The sequence below is a fragment of the Pyrus communis genome, chromosome 16 (genome assembly GCF_963583255.1).
Source record: "Pyrus communis chromosome 16, drPyrComm1.1, whole genome shotgun sequence".
Taxonomy (NCBI): domain Eukaryota; kingdom Viridiplantae; phylum Streptophyta; class Magnoliopsida; order Rosales; family Rosaceae; genus Pyrus; species Pyrus communis.
In genome coordinates, this window is record NC_084818.1 from 15782041 (window position 1) to 15795421 (window position 13381).

Consider the following 13381-nt stretch of genomic DNA (forward strand, 5'->3'; position numbering starts at 1 on the left):
AGAGATTATTGGAGATAAACTTACCTTATACATGTCATTAATCCAGAGAAACATCTTGATCCTGTCAGACCTTTCTAAGAGAAACGAGCGTCGAGCTAGGAGATGATCATCAAAGAACCTTCAATCAGATCATGATATAACAGTATGAGAGAGAGAGAGAGAGAGAGAGAGAGAGAGAGAGAGAGAGAGAGATCACCTTCAGGTCATCAACCGGGTTATGAATACATCTCGGTTGATCGGTTAAAGTTTAAGAGAACTTGGTCAATGATTCAAAACGCTTTCTGCATGGAAAGCTTTAAGTCACATGGTATATATATATATATGTTATGGAGTAGGAATAGATTACCATCGTATAGATCTGCCCATGAATATGTATACCAATTGATTGGATATGTGTGTATATATAATAGGAGAGAATCTAGTCAAAGCTCTAAAAATTTAATGCAAAGTTGATAATCACATGGATGGAGTGGGTAAGATTGAAAAGAAGTCATTAACAGGGGGGTAGGCTTCCGTGAGAGCATCCCCACATGCTTTGCCTTGTCATCTCCTTCCAATGATGTTATACACCAATGTCTATAATTACAAATGTCACGGCTAAAAAAATTGACAAGTATACACCAACATTACTCGCGCAAGATAAAATAGAAAAATAAAAACTTATAGGTGCTTAATAATTTAAGTTGTTTGATTATAAGAGGCGAAGCCATGGCCAACCTTTATCAAATTTATTTATGGTACAACTAATGTTACTTATTATTGTTCGATTTTCTTGTCGCGTCAATTCATATAACGAGGGTACACAAGTTTACTCAGAACACCTCACTACATCTGGTAATAATACTTCCATGCATAAACTAAACTAATTTAGAGGCCTTAAAATGTACACATGGTTGTGCTTTCTGCTAAGAGACAAACCATCCATAGGCTGGAAAGCTTTGCAGGATTCCAGATTGTCTTTGTTATGTGTGGGCAAATGGAAGAGCAAGTTAATGGTGCCAACCCCAACTTTGACAGTTCTGAGAAAAGAATCATTAAACAATTAAATCAAATCCAGATTTCACTTTTCTGTCTCTATATAATATCCAAGACGGTGATCAATCCTTCAAAGGAAAAGGAATCTTTGATTTGTCTCTTAACAAATACAATGTTTGGCCAGAAATGGAGGACAAACTACTATTCGTTTTCACACAATCAATTCTTAATTACAATGATTAGGCTGTAACTAACAAGATTCCCATCTTGTATATAAGGCCAACGATCAAGTTAGTGCCAATGTCCATTGTGATGGATATAATCTTCCAAACAACTTTAATAATTGTCATGCTATCTACAGCCTACTTGCCAACGACCGAGAGACCAAACGGGTAAAAAGGGTTGCAAATTACCCGTTACACGGTAGAATTAATCCATAAATTGGGGTAATCGGTCATGTGATGCGAGAGAAAAAAAGGAAATAAATCATTGGTTACACGGTAGAATTAATCCACAAATTGAATTTTTTTAACTTTCTTAAGTTGACGGATAACATTTTAGGTGTCCTCCCTTGCAAACCCAAAATTTGGAGGCTGCATCTCCCATTTTCATGAACCTAATGCGGCATGACAAACAAAAGGACATCAAACGAGAACCTTAATTAAAAGACAAGAAAATTAGAATCCGCAGCGAGTATGAGAGTCTCAAAATTTGAGTAAAATAAGATAGAAAACAAACATAACGCCTAAACGTCTTATGTATGATGCCTCTTCCTAAAAGCTTTAAAATCTCCATCTCTTGGATTAAAACTCAAAATTTAGGTTCTAAACTTACTCCAACTTACTCCAATCCTTGGGGTAAATAGGAGTTTTAACCCAAAACTCATTTCTGGGGCAAATTTAAGCCAGGATGTTCCTTGGGTTAGTAGGGTTGACCCATCATATATGTGTGTTTTTTTAGTTTTATATTTATAAATTTATTGAATCCAACTGCTAAGATATAATATGATCAAATCCAACAATAAAAAAAAATTAAAAAAAAGATCTAACTGTCCAAATTTTAGTCCAACGGCTAAAGTAATTAAAAAAAAAGGGATGTGATATCCACACTCTCCATTTTACTTTTCACACACTTTTTTAATTTTCGGCCGTCAGATCAGATGAATTGAAGAAGATCAACAAACTGAAATTATTAAGGGGTGTGTGAGAAGTAAAATGGGGTGTGTGAATAGCACACCCCCAAAAAAATTGTGTTTCATATTCTTTCATGGTGTTCCACAAGTTTCATGGTGTCGGTTTAATGATTTTTCATTTACAAGAATCTATATATTTTTCGGTTAAAATGTTCATAAAATTAAATTAGAATAGTCTACATATTTTACTTTTTATTTTTTTTTAAAGTTACTTTAAGAAAAAATTTATGCTAAATTCATTCTTTACTAATGTGAGGGCTAAAATTTTGGTTGGAGAAGAAAAATTGTTTCTAAGTTAAAATTTGAATACTCGAGGTTAAAAATTTTAGATTTAACCTAAGGGTTTGAGATGATCTAAAAATCCAAATAAGAAAAGAATTAAACAAATAGTAAAATACCAATGTCCTTATAAACTTAAATACCTAATAATACATTGTAAACTATGGAATTCGGCCAAAAGCCAACATGTCAGGGCGAAGCAGTAAGTTTGATACGCATTGTTGTTCTCTTTGAATCGACGGGTCATGAACTCAAAGTGGACACTAAAGCCCAAATACGCAAAGCTTTATTCTTGCTTGTAGAGTTTGCCTTTCAACTTTATATCCAATCCATTCCTTATCTACATTAATATATATGGGTTATGATCGGGGACACACGTGTTTATGAGGCCATTTCGTTATGTATTTCAATGAACCGTACTATTTATCTTTTAGATCTTCGCTCAAAGATCATGTCTACCAAAAATCACTCAAATTCAAAACAATATGATCGTTGGGTCAAATTTAATGTTTCTTTGTAAAACCGTATTCGTCTGTTTTCTTCAATACAAACGAACGTTGTTAAGGTCCAAAATTGCACATGCAAGCCCAATTACGTCTTAAAGCTCGATTGTCGCACAATACCCCAAGCCAAACTTAAACACATGCAAAGGTGTGGAACTGAGAATATTTACAATCACGCCATGCTAATAAAATATTAAATTATGGAATAAGTATTTGTATAATTACGTCAAGCCCATGCATAATCCCCACGCCAAGCTTTGATATGAAGTTGTTGTCGTGTACAAATTATGTTGATTACGGTACATGCTCACGTAAGCCCAAGCCACGTGTCGAAGGTTATCAAGTGGATCGTGGTGTGGACGGTTACGGAAGTTTATCAGGCATACGTGAAATCAAGATTATGGAAGACACTGAGCTGCTTGGGAGCACCAAAGATCTAGGCCCACAATCCTTGAATCTCATGTAGGTAAGTTTGAGGGAAAACAAACTTAATTTCTCTTTTCCTTAGCAAACCAACTAAACCAGTTAGGAAGAAACTAGAATCCAAAGCCTCATGTTCATCTCAAAGCCTAGTCAAGGGCATGAAGAAAGAACACAAAAGAATGATGAAGAAAACAAAGAAGCACATTACCAGAACTAGCGCATATGAAAAGCTGACCAGGGAAGAAGGCGCTTTGGAAAAAGCGCACGATGCAGTCTTCACCGAAGCAATGACATTGATCAATGTTAAACTAAAAGAAAAGTTGTAGTTGCACTAAGAAAAAGACAAAGGAAGACATAGCCAAAACAAGAGGAAACGGGGAAACCTAGGAAAGATAGCCTTCACCTATAAAAGGGAAGAAATGGCACAACATAAGGAGACAACGGAATGTAAAAATCTAGAGAGAAAGGGAAGGACTCAGGATTGTATCGCACCAGGCAAGGAAGTTTTTCTTCAAGTGCAGGCAATCTTGAATCCTTAGGGAAATCATCCTTCTAGGATGTTAAAGGTTCCTTTAGGTTTCTTCTAAATTTCCTCAGTCAATAAAAGCATCCTTAGATTCTCAGGAAACGTAGATTATCCACCCTCCATAACCATGCACCCGTGCAAATTTTTGTCATGCTAAACTGATAAATTGATAAACTTCTAACTTCCACGCCACGCCTCGCTTAGGCAAGTTTTTATTTGTCTAATCACGCCATCTTTGAGTCATTGATCTAACCGAGATACTTCCTAAGACATGCTAATTCTTTTGAAGTATCTCGAGACTTGGTACAGAAACAAACCAGGATAAACAAAAGGGTATCCACCAAAGCTCAAGTCCAGCTCAACCTAAAAGTCTCCCAAAGTGGGCTTCACAAAAGGTGTGTCAAAAATGTGTATCCCCAAATTCTAAACCTATATATATGAGCGTGCACACACACACACATACAAGCATTTTATCCAAAGGGATCCCCATTTTTGACTAAAAATGAGGACTAGTTGTAGAACCCACTCCACATCAAACTTTAACAAGCTGAACATCTATTTTGTAAGTCTTGATTCATAAATCATCCTTGCAAAAATTCAATTTAATCCGAAATTATTTGCCTATTTAATTATCACGAAAAAATTTCATTGTTTCTTGTAGAACAAAGTGTTCGTCAATTTATTTGAACTCAATTAGATATCTCAATTGTTTCCGATTTGGCTAATATTTTGCAAGGATGATCTATGAGGTCCAACTTGAAAAATAGGCGATTTGAATTGTTAAAGTTCGATGTGGTGTGAGCACCATAACTAATCCCATCCCTTCCATTAAAGGCCTCCATACATACATACATACATACATACATACATACATACATACATACATATAATAACATTTGCTAGAAATCATGCGTGAAGCATAATTAAGACACCAAGGCTGGCAGCTAGATTTCACATATCAATAGAATCCTTACCTACTAAGCAACATGACTTAACGTTTGGATTATATGATTCAAAGTCAGCAAGACAAGTTTAAAATCAACAAAAGAAGTGGAATTTCAACTTGATTCGGGTCAAGATAATGGTAACCAAAGACAAATACAGGATATTATTACGACAAAGACAAGGTAATGTATCATTTTCATTTGAAGCTTACTTGTAGTTTCAGGCTTGGTCAAGTGTGATACAAACCCTATAGTAGGAGTCCCCCAAGTCTCTGAGTGAGGAGATTTACGAAAAAAAGGTGATAGACAAGGTAAACAATCAGAGTTCCAAGTAATCAGCCTTAGATCGGAAGCTTGATCTCGAGTTCTTGCTGACTGTTCTCCTTCTTCTTGTCTCTCATTCAGCACTAAGGACAAAGAAAAAGATAGGGAGAAGAGATGATATGAGATACTCTTGTTTTTGGAGAAGTAACGGGTGAATCGACACATGCTTTATTGTACTTGTTGACTTTCCATAGGTGTATTCTTGAACTGAGCTGGAGGGTTTTCTAGTTTCCTCCAAAGAAGCGAGCCGACTCCAGAATTTGAGGGTCAAAACAAGTCCGTCAAATTTGGAGTATGTTCAATCCTGATGATATGGGATACTTCTGCTGTTTGACAAAGTAGTGGATGTGGTATGGCGAGCCTTTGTTCTTCGACGATGGTGTTAGCAAAAGGCTATTGAGCCTTCTCGATCTCTTCTATTAGAGCAATGATACTGAGCTTGGATTTGACTTAGACTCCTCCGTTTGGATTGTGTGGTTCTACAAGAAGGGCGTTGTGCTGTAGTGATCTATTCCAGCTCGTCGTTGAACCTTATGCTTCAATCTTTTGTATAGTAAAAATGGTGCGCAACCTTTGTATTTAAATGGTCCTTCAAAGCACTACTTCTCAGCGACTCATCCATACTTGGCAGCTTTAGTGTAAAGAGCCAATATCGTACCAACTGTTCTGAGGTATTTGTCGAAGGAATTTGTGACCTTGACAATAGTTGAGGATGAGTACTCAAGAGCAATGCTAGGCAAGCAACTAGGCAAAGGTTCCAGGCAATTAGTTCTAGATTGGAAGTTTGATTTCAGGTTCTGACTGATTGCATTTTTTCTCCTTGTCTTGCAGGTAAGAGCAATGGCAAGGAAAAAGACAGGGAAAAAGCCTGATATGGGATACTCTTACTTTGTACCATGATGATATGAGATATTCTTGCTCTAATATGGCTGGTTGGCAGGGGTATTATCGAGCGGGAAGCAAACGGAGTATTTCGAGAGGCCATATTGGGAGTGCCCTTTCAGATGTGAGGAAGGGTTGAGCATTTTTTGCAGGTCTACCTGGCTGTTGAGGATGAAGGTTGACATATATAGGAATTTTTCCAACAGTGAGTAGTGATGTTGTTCCTTTACCCTTCTCGGTCAGAGCAATGTAGTGGCCGCTGCAAGATTCACGTGTTTTAACTTTGTTAGAGCACTTTGAAAAGTGTTCCGTGGTATCCAAAAGCTGATGTTGCGTGTGAAGATTGTAGACAAATTTTATCCAAGGAAATCTAGCTCTCGAAGTTCGGAGAGCGGTGCCTCTTCGATTTTCGGAACAAACAATCTTGTTGGGGATCTGGTTCTCGAGATTCAGATAGCGGTGCCTCTTCGATTTTTGAGCAAGCAATCTTGTTGGGGATCTAGTTCTCGAGATTCGGAGAGTGATGCCTCTTCGATCTCTGATCAAGCAATCTTGTTGGGAGTGCTTTCTCGGATGTGAAGAAAGGTTAGGCATTTTTGCAAGTCTGCTATGCCACGGAGCATGGAAGTTGACACACATAAGGATTTTCCAGTTATTAAGCATTGGTGTTGTTCCTTTACCCTTATAGGTAATAGTAGGGTAGCTAGACCTTCAAAATTTACGTGTCTTAACTTTGTCAGAGTTCTTTGGCAAAATTATTCTTGGTATCCGAGGAACTGATGTTGTGTGTGAAGATTACTAATAAATCTTACTCAGGAAATTCTGCTTCTCGAAATTCGTAGAGTGGTGTCTCTTTGATTTTTGAACAAACGGCCATGTGGCCCTTTCTTTTATAGGGGCACCAATTGTATTCAAGAAGTACGTTCAGAGAGTTACTGCTTCTAGGAATTCCTCCCTTATTTTCATACTTCTGAGATTTACTGTACCTCATTTTTTCTTCATCCTTTCTGAAAATGTCTAGCCCGTTCGACCGTCGTTTGGATGAATGATGTGGAAGAGGTAGCCATGTCTCCTCAAGATAACATATGGCGCATATCCTTCTTATCTCCTACTGGTCCCCTTACCATTGGGGACTATGTGATGAAGAATGACATGACTGCTGCGGTGGTGGCCAAGAATCTTCTCACTTCCAAAGATAACAGACTATTTTCCAAACGGTCCGATGAGTTGGCTGTTAAGTATTCTCTGGCTCTCAATGTTCAACGTGCGGGTTCAGTGTCTAATATGGCCCAATGCCTATTTGCTCAAACCGCCAAGTTGAATTGTTGGCAGCTGAAATGATAAGTCTCAAACAAGAGATCAGAAGGCTTAAGCACGAGAATAAACAGTTGCACATGCTCACATATAGCTATGCTACAAACATGAAGAGAAAGCTTGACCAATTACAAGAATCCAAGGGTCAGATTTTAAGTGATCATCAAAGGTTTGTGAGTTTGTTCGAAAGGCATTTATTACCTTCATCCTCTGGGGTTGTACCACGTATTAAAGCTCCAAACGATCAACCTCCGGTGCCTCCTCTTTCTGGGGTTTTACCCAGTACTGAGGCTCCAAAGACCACCATCCGGTGCCTTCTATTTCTGAGGCTTTGCCAAGTGCTGAGACTTCTCCTGAGCAACCTTTGTGAAGGCCCTCTCTTGTTTGCTTGTTTGTTTTGATTCATGTGTATGCACGTATATTTGTTATTTATCGAGGATATCAATAAATAAGCTTTACTTCATTCAACGTGTTGTGTTAAATACACTAAGGCATCCTTCACTAAGTTCTTTGAATTTTTTCTTTTGTTGAAGTTTGCATGTTGAAACTTCATGGGTGGATCATGTAGGTTGAAACAGTGTTCCCCTAATTTCCCGAGTGAGGAAAGTTTCTTGGTTGGAGACTTGAAAGATCTAAGTCACTGAGTAGTCGTGAACCTTTCAAGTACCGAGGTGCAGTAGCATATGGTAGGAGTCCCCCAAGTCTTCGGTCGAGGGAGTTGACGAAGGAGGTGTCTTTCTAGTAGCCAATTTTCCAAACAAAACTTCACCATTTTCCTTTCTAAGTGGTTGCCCAAAACTCCTCCTTCATATGTATTTGGTATGAAAGTTGTTAGGCCTAAATAAGGGGAGGCCTAGGCCCTTTTCTTTCTTTCCTTCTCTTTTTTTTTTTTTTTTTTTTTTTTTTTTGAATTTTTGAATTTTTGAATTTTTGAATTTTTGAATTTATTTATTTATTCGAATTTTTGAATTTTCAAAAAAAAAAAATATTTAATAGGTGAAGCTTTTGTATTGAAACTTTGTAGGTGAAGTTTTTTGTTGAAGCTTTGTAGGTGAAACTTTTGTGTTGAAGCTTTGTAGGTGAAGCTTTTGTATTGAAGCTTTGTAGGTGAAGCTTTTGTTGGGCACCATAAATTGATTTTGCTTCACACTATCTTGATCAAGAGTGTGTGAAGCTTTTGAGAATTGTAGTTGCTTTCCATTAGTGAAGCTTTGTTTGATGTTGAAGCTTTGTAGGTGAAGCTTTTGTGTTGAAGCTTTGTGTTGGTCACCATAAATTGATTTGCTTCACACTATCTTGATCAAGAGTGTGTGAAGCTTTTGAGAATTGTAGTTGCTCTCCATTGATGAAGCTTTGTTTGATGTTGAAGCTTTGTTGTTGAAGCTTTGTAGGTGAAGCTTTTGTGTTGAAGCTTTGTGTTGGTCACCATAAATTGGTTTTGCTTCACACTATCTTGATCAAGAGTGTGTGAAGCTTTTGAGAATTGTAGTTGTCTTCCATTGATGAAGTTGATGTGTTCCCCCTCCTCTTTTTTTTTTTTTTTTTTTTTTTTTGGAGTGGGGGAACTGAAAATTTGAAGTTTGAAACTCCTTAGCTTGTGTGAAAGTTTGAAGACTTTCCATGTGGGGCTTTCTCATGGTTTGAATTTGAATTTTGAATTTCTTTGGTCCTGTTGAACTTATATAAGAAGGATAAGTTTCCACTCTTTACCTTGCCTTTATTTGCTCATTTGTAGTAATTTTTGAAGACAAAGTGTTCTCTAATTGAAAAGGATTCCGGCATTGCTTTGCACCATCTTCAGGTTGGTAGTCTTTTCCACTAGATCGCATGCTTTCATTCTTTGTTGAATTGTTTGAGTGTTCATGTATTTGGTTGAGAACATGATGAACTGGTTGAGCTTTTCTTCATGCCCTAGGAACTTCCTTATGTTTCGATATTTCATGTAGTGATAGAGTTTGTTTCTGTTTGTTGTAGATGTCAGAGTCTGGAAGTCCTAGTGATGAGGGCTCCCCTAGCTCTAGCTCTAGGTTTAAGCTAGCAATGTTGGAGTCTTCAAGGCCTTTGTTGGATTCTTGTACAAGAGAAACGTTAGATGATCTTCACAATTGTCAAACCTTAGCCAATATTGGTTCTTGCTCCTCCATGTCAGTGGGTGAGAGGGTTGTTTTTGACGCTATACCCATATTTCGCTCTGAGTTCGTAGCGGACCATTTAGAGAAAAATTTGTTAGATAGTGAAAAGCAGCTTGAGGCCCTAAGACAGTCATGTAGTATCCCCCACAGTGTAGGAATGCGTTTGGTACATCATGAAGAATTGCCCTCTGTACCACCCAAAGGTCATGTTGTGTCCTATACCCAAATTTTATTAACCTTAGGGGTAAAGCTGCCTTTGCACCTGTGGTTACCACGGATGCTATCTTTCATTGGATATGCGCCTGGGCAACTCAATCCTGGTTTTTGGGATACCTTGATTGGGTTTTATATTATTTGGATGGTATATGGGTTAGGTGAGCCTTCCTTCCATCAATGGCGCTACTGCTATAAGATGCGCTCGGTGAAAGCGTGCCCTGGGTATGCCGAGTGTGCATGTCGGAGTGAAAGAGAACGTATTGTCTTTGGTAAGAAAAAGGCGTACTGCACTTGGAAAAATCGTTGGTGCTTTTTTTATAATGATTGGGAGCATGTTAGGGGTGTCACATCTAAGCGACGTGTTCCTACTCACTTCCAGACTATAGGTTGTAATGTATCCATTGTTCGCATTGTTTGCTATTTGTTGTGATTTCTTCTTGTGTCTAACATTTTCCTTCATGCAGTGACGCGAAGCACCATCAAATTGTCCAGACGGGAGCTGGCTAATGTAGAGAAGGTGTTAAGGATGCCTAAGGAGGATAGACATTTGGGCAAGCTACAACTTTTGTTTCTAAACTACGGTTTCCAACCCCTAGTGTCGGAGTGCCAAAGACAAGCAAGTAAGTTGTATCCTTCATTTTGCCCCCTCTTTTTTTTACAAAGTTGCATTCTTTACTTTGACTTTTCTTGTTTAGTGGAGAAAGTGAGTAAGAAATGGGGGACTAGCACCAAGAAAGGGAAAGCACCCATGTTAGTTCCCGTAGACGACATTTTGTTTCACAAGGGAGATCGTAAACACTGGGTGAGGCTAGTCCCTAGACCTAAGTCGCAAGAGGAGGTCCTCAAGATTACTGCCTCAAAGAAGGTTGAAGTTGAGGCCATCGGGTGTGCTGCTGCCATAGTTACAGGGGTCTTCCTACCATTGATCCCATCTTTCCTCCAACCATGGAGGACACTGACCAAGAAGGTGGCCCTAGTTCCAGCCATAAGACGAAGTATAAGGAAGAGGTTGGCAACATCCATTGGAAGGATTTGAAGGTTGTCATGCAGCCAAATAGTTTTAGGTATGTCAATAATTGCCTAGCAGGACGCTGATCCATTGTTGAAAAGCTTGGCAAGCCGCTAGATGAGAACAAATCAGATCGTGATTGGATGATGAAGCTATCTTCTTATCTAAGTGTTACTCTATTATTTCTTTACTTTATCCCCTCTTTTTCCTAGTAGTGACGATCATCTTGTCATGTAGGTCATAACCGAGTACGATGATAGATTACAAGAGGTCGAGAGGTATAAGGCAAAGTTTAAAGAGAATAAGCAGCTTGTGAATGACACCAGAAAAACAAGCAAAGCTTTGGCTGAGGCCATCCGTCTTAAGGATCAAAACTTCGAGAATTTGAAGAGGCAGAATGGTGAGAACATGAGGCTTAAGAAACAATTAGAGGCGACTGAGAAACAGTTGGAGACAAATATCCTCGAAGTTTCCAAGGTTAAAAGGGAGTTGGATAGTGCCTTGGTTGAGGTTTCTGGGCTGAAGAGTAATATCCCAACTAAGAAAACACTGCCGTGCAGGAGTTTTTAGGTTCTTAGGCTTTTCATGATGCCTTTAAACCTCATTGCATCCGGGCGGCTAATTTTGAGAAAAGGAAATGGATGGCCGTCTTTGAACGTTACGATGATGGAAGATGGATGAGTACTGACAAAGAGGTGAAGCCTTCGTCCTCGCAGTTGATCCTAGTAGTGAGGATGACTTTGATAATGAGGCTAGTGTTGGTGAGCAGTCTTGAGAGAGTAAGGATCGTTCTGGAGATCCCGAGGATGGTGGTGATGGCGATGCGGTTGAAATGCAGAGTGATATTGTTAGGGGTTTGGCTTTAGATGAAGATGACTCATAGTGCCCTTTTTTCTGCATGTACTCTAAATGTACTAGTTTGTTGTTTATGTGGCATGTGTCATGTACTCTGGATGTACTAGTTTGTTGTTTGTATAGCATGTGCCATGTACTCTGGATGTACTAGTTTGTTGTTTGTATGGCATGTGCCATGTTATAAGCCTAAGAGTTTTTTTGTTTGTGTATGTTTATAACCTGGTACTGTGCGTTTTGATGTTAATTGCCAAGTATCTGCACTATCATTGATGAATGTTTGGCTATGTTTGAATAGATCCCTTGTTTGGATATAAGTCATGCTGACATATACTTAGACTTTATTTCATGTTGTAAGCATTTGTGTTGAAGCTTCAAACCTGAGCGTTTCAGTGATAGGGATGTAAGGGAGTTAGGACCAAGTTGTCTAAATCACCTCTTTATTGAATTGATGCCAAATGGCCTTCATTACATAGGATGCCGAATGGCCGTAGCCCAACACTTGTACAGTGTGAGTCTACATGTAATAGTACTTCAAGTGATCAATGTTCCATAGATAGCCAAGGATCTTGCCATCGGAGCTCCTGAGCTTGTAGGAGCCAGGGCGACTGATGCTAATAACTTCAAACGGTCTATCCCAATTTGGGCTGAGCGTGCCTTCGCTCGGGACTTTATCGCAGAGTAGTCTTTTCTTCAATACCTAGTGCCCCACTTTGAAAGAGCGAGGTTTGACTCTTGAGTCATAGTAGTTGGAGATGCGCTGCTTGTAGGCGACATGCCTCAAATGAGCCTGGTTTCTATGTTCCTAGACTAGATCCAAGTTGAGGGTGAGTTATTTGTCATTTTCACTTTGCATGTAGTTCTGGACTCGAAACGTTGCTTGCTCAAGCTTAACTGGGACAACGGCCTCTGTACCAAAGGCAAGTGAGAATGGAGTTTCTCCTGTTGAAGTCCGATATGAAGTGCAGTATGACCAAAGAACCTGGGGTACAAATTTTGGCCAACAACCTTTAGCCTTATCCAAGCTGGTTTTCAAAGTGCGCTTGATTATTTTGTTGATGGCCTCGACTTGTCCATTAGATTGAGGATGAGCTGGGGAGGCGAAACATAAGTTGATGTTGAACTTAGAGCAGAACATCGTGAAGTTCTTGTTGTCAAACTGTCGCCCATTATCAGTGACTATTGCATAGAGAATGCCAAATCTGCAAAGGATGTTCTTCCATACGAAGTCTTCTATTTTTTCCTCGGTAATGGTTGCCAAGGGTTCTACTTTGGCCCACTTTGTGAAGTAGTCAACTGCAACGATTGCATAGCAGACCTTGCCCTTCCCTGCAGGCATCAGGCCGACCAAATCAAGTCCCTATTGGGCGAAGGGCCAAGGGCTGATCATAGGAATAAAAGGCTCGGGAAAGGAATAATGAATATTTGCATAGCGTTGACACTTATCACATAAGCAGGATATTCTGATGGCATCTTGGTGGAGTGTTGGCCAGTAATATCCTTGGCAAAAAACCTTATGTGCTAGGGATCGAGATGCAGCATGATCTCTGCAGACTTCTTCATGTATTTCTCGAAAGACAATTTCAGCTTCCACAGGTATGAGGCACCGTAAGTATGGTAGGTTAAAACCTCGCTTGTAAAGTTGGTCATTAATGATTAAGTAGCGGGTAGACTTATATCGAATCTGCTTAGCTTAGACTTTATCATTTGGGAGGGTACCATGAGTAAGGAATTTATAAATCGAGGTGATCCAGCTACCCCCATGTTGCAAGTTGCACACTTATGTGACCATAGTGCTTGGTGCTGCCAA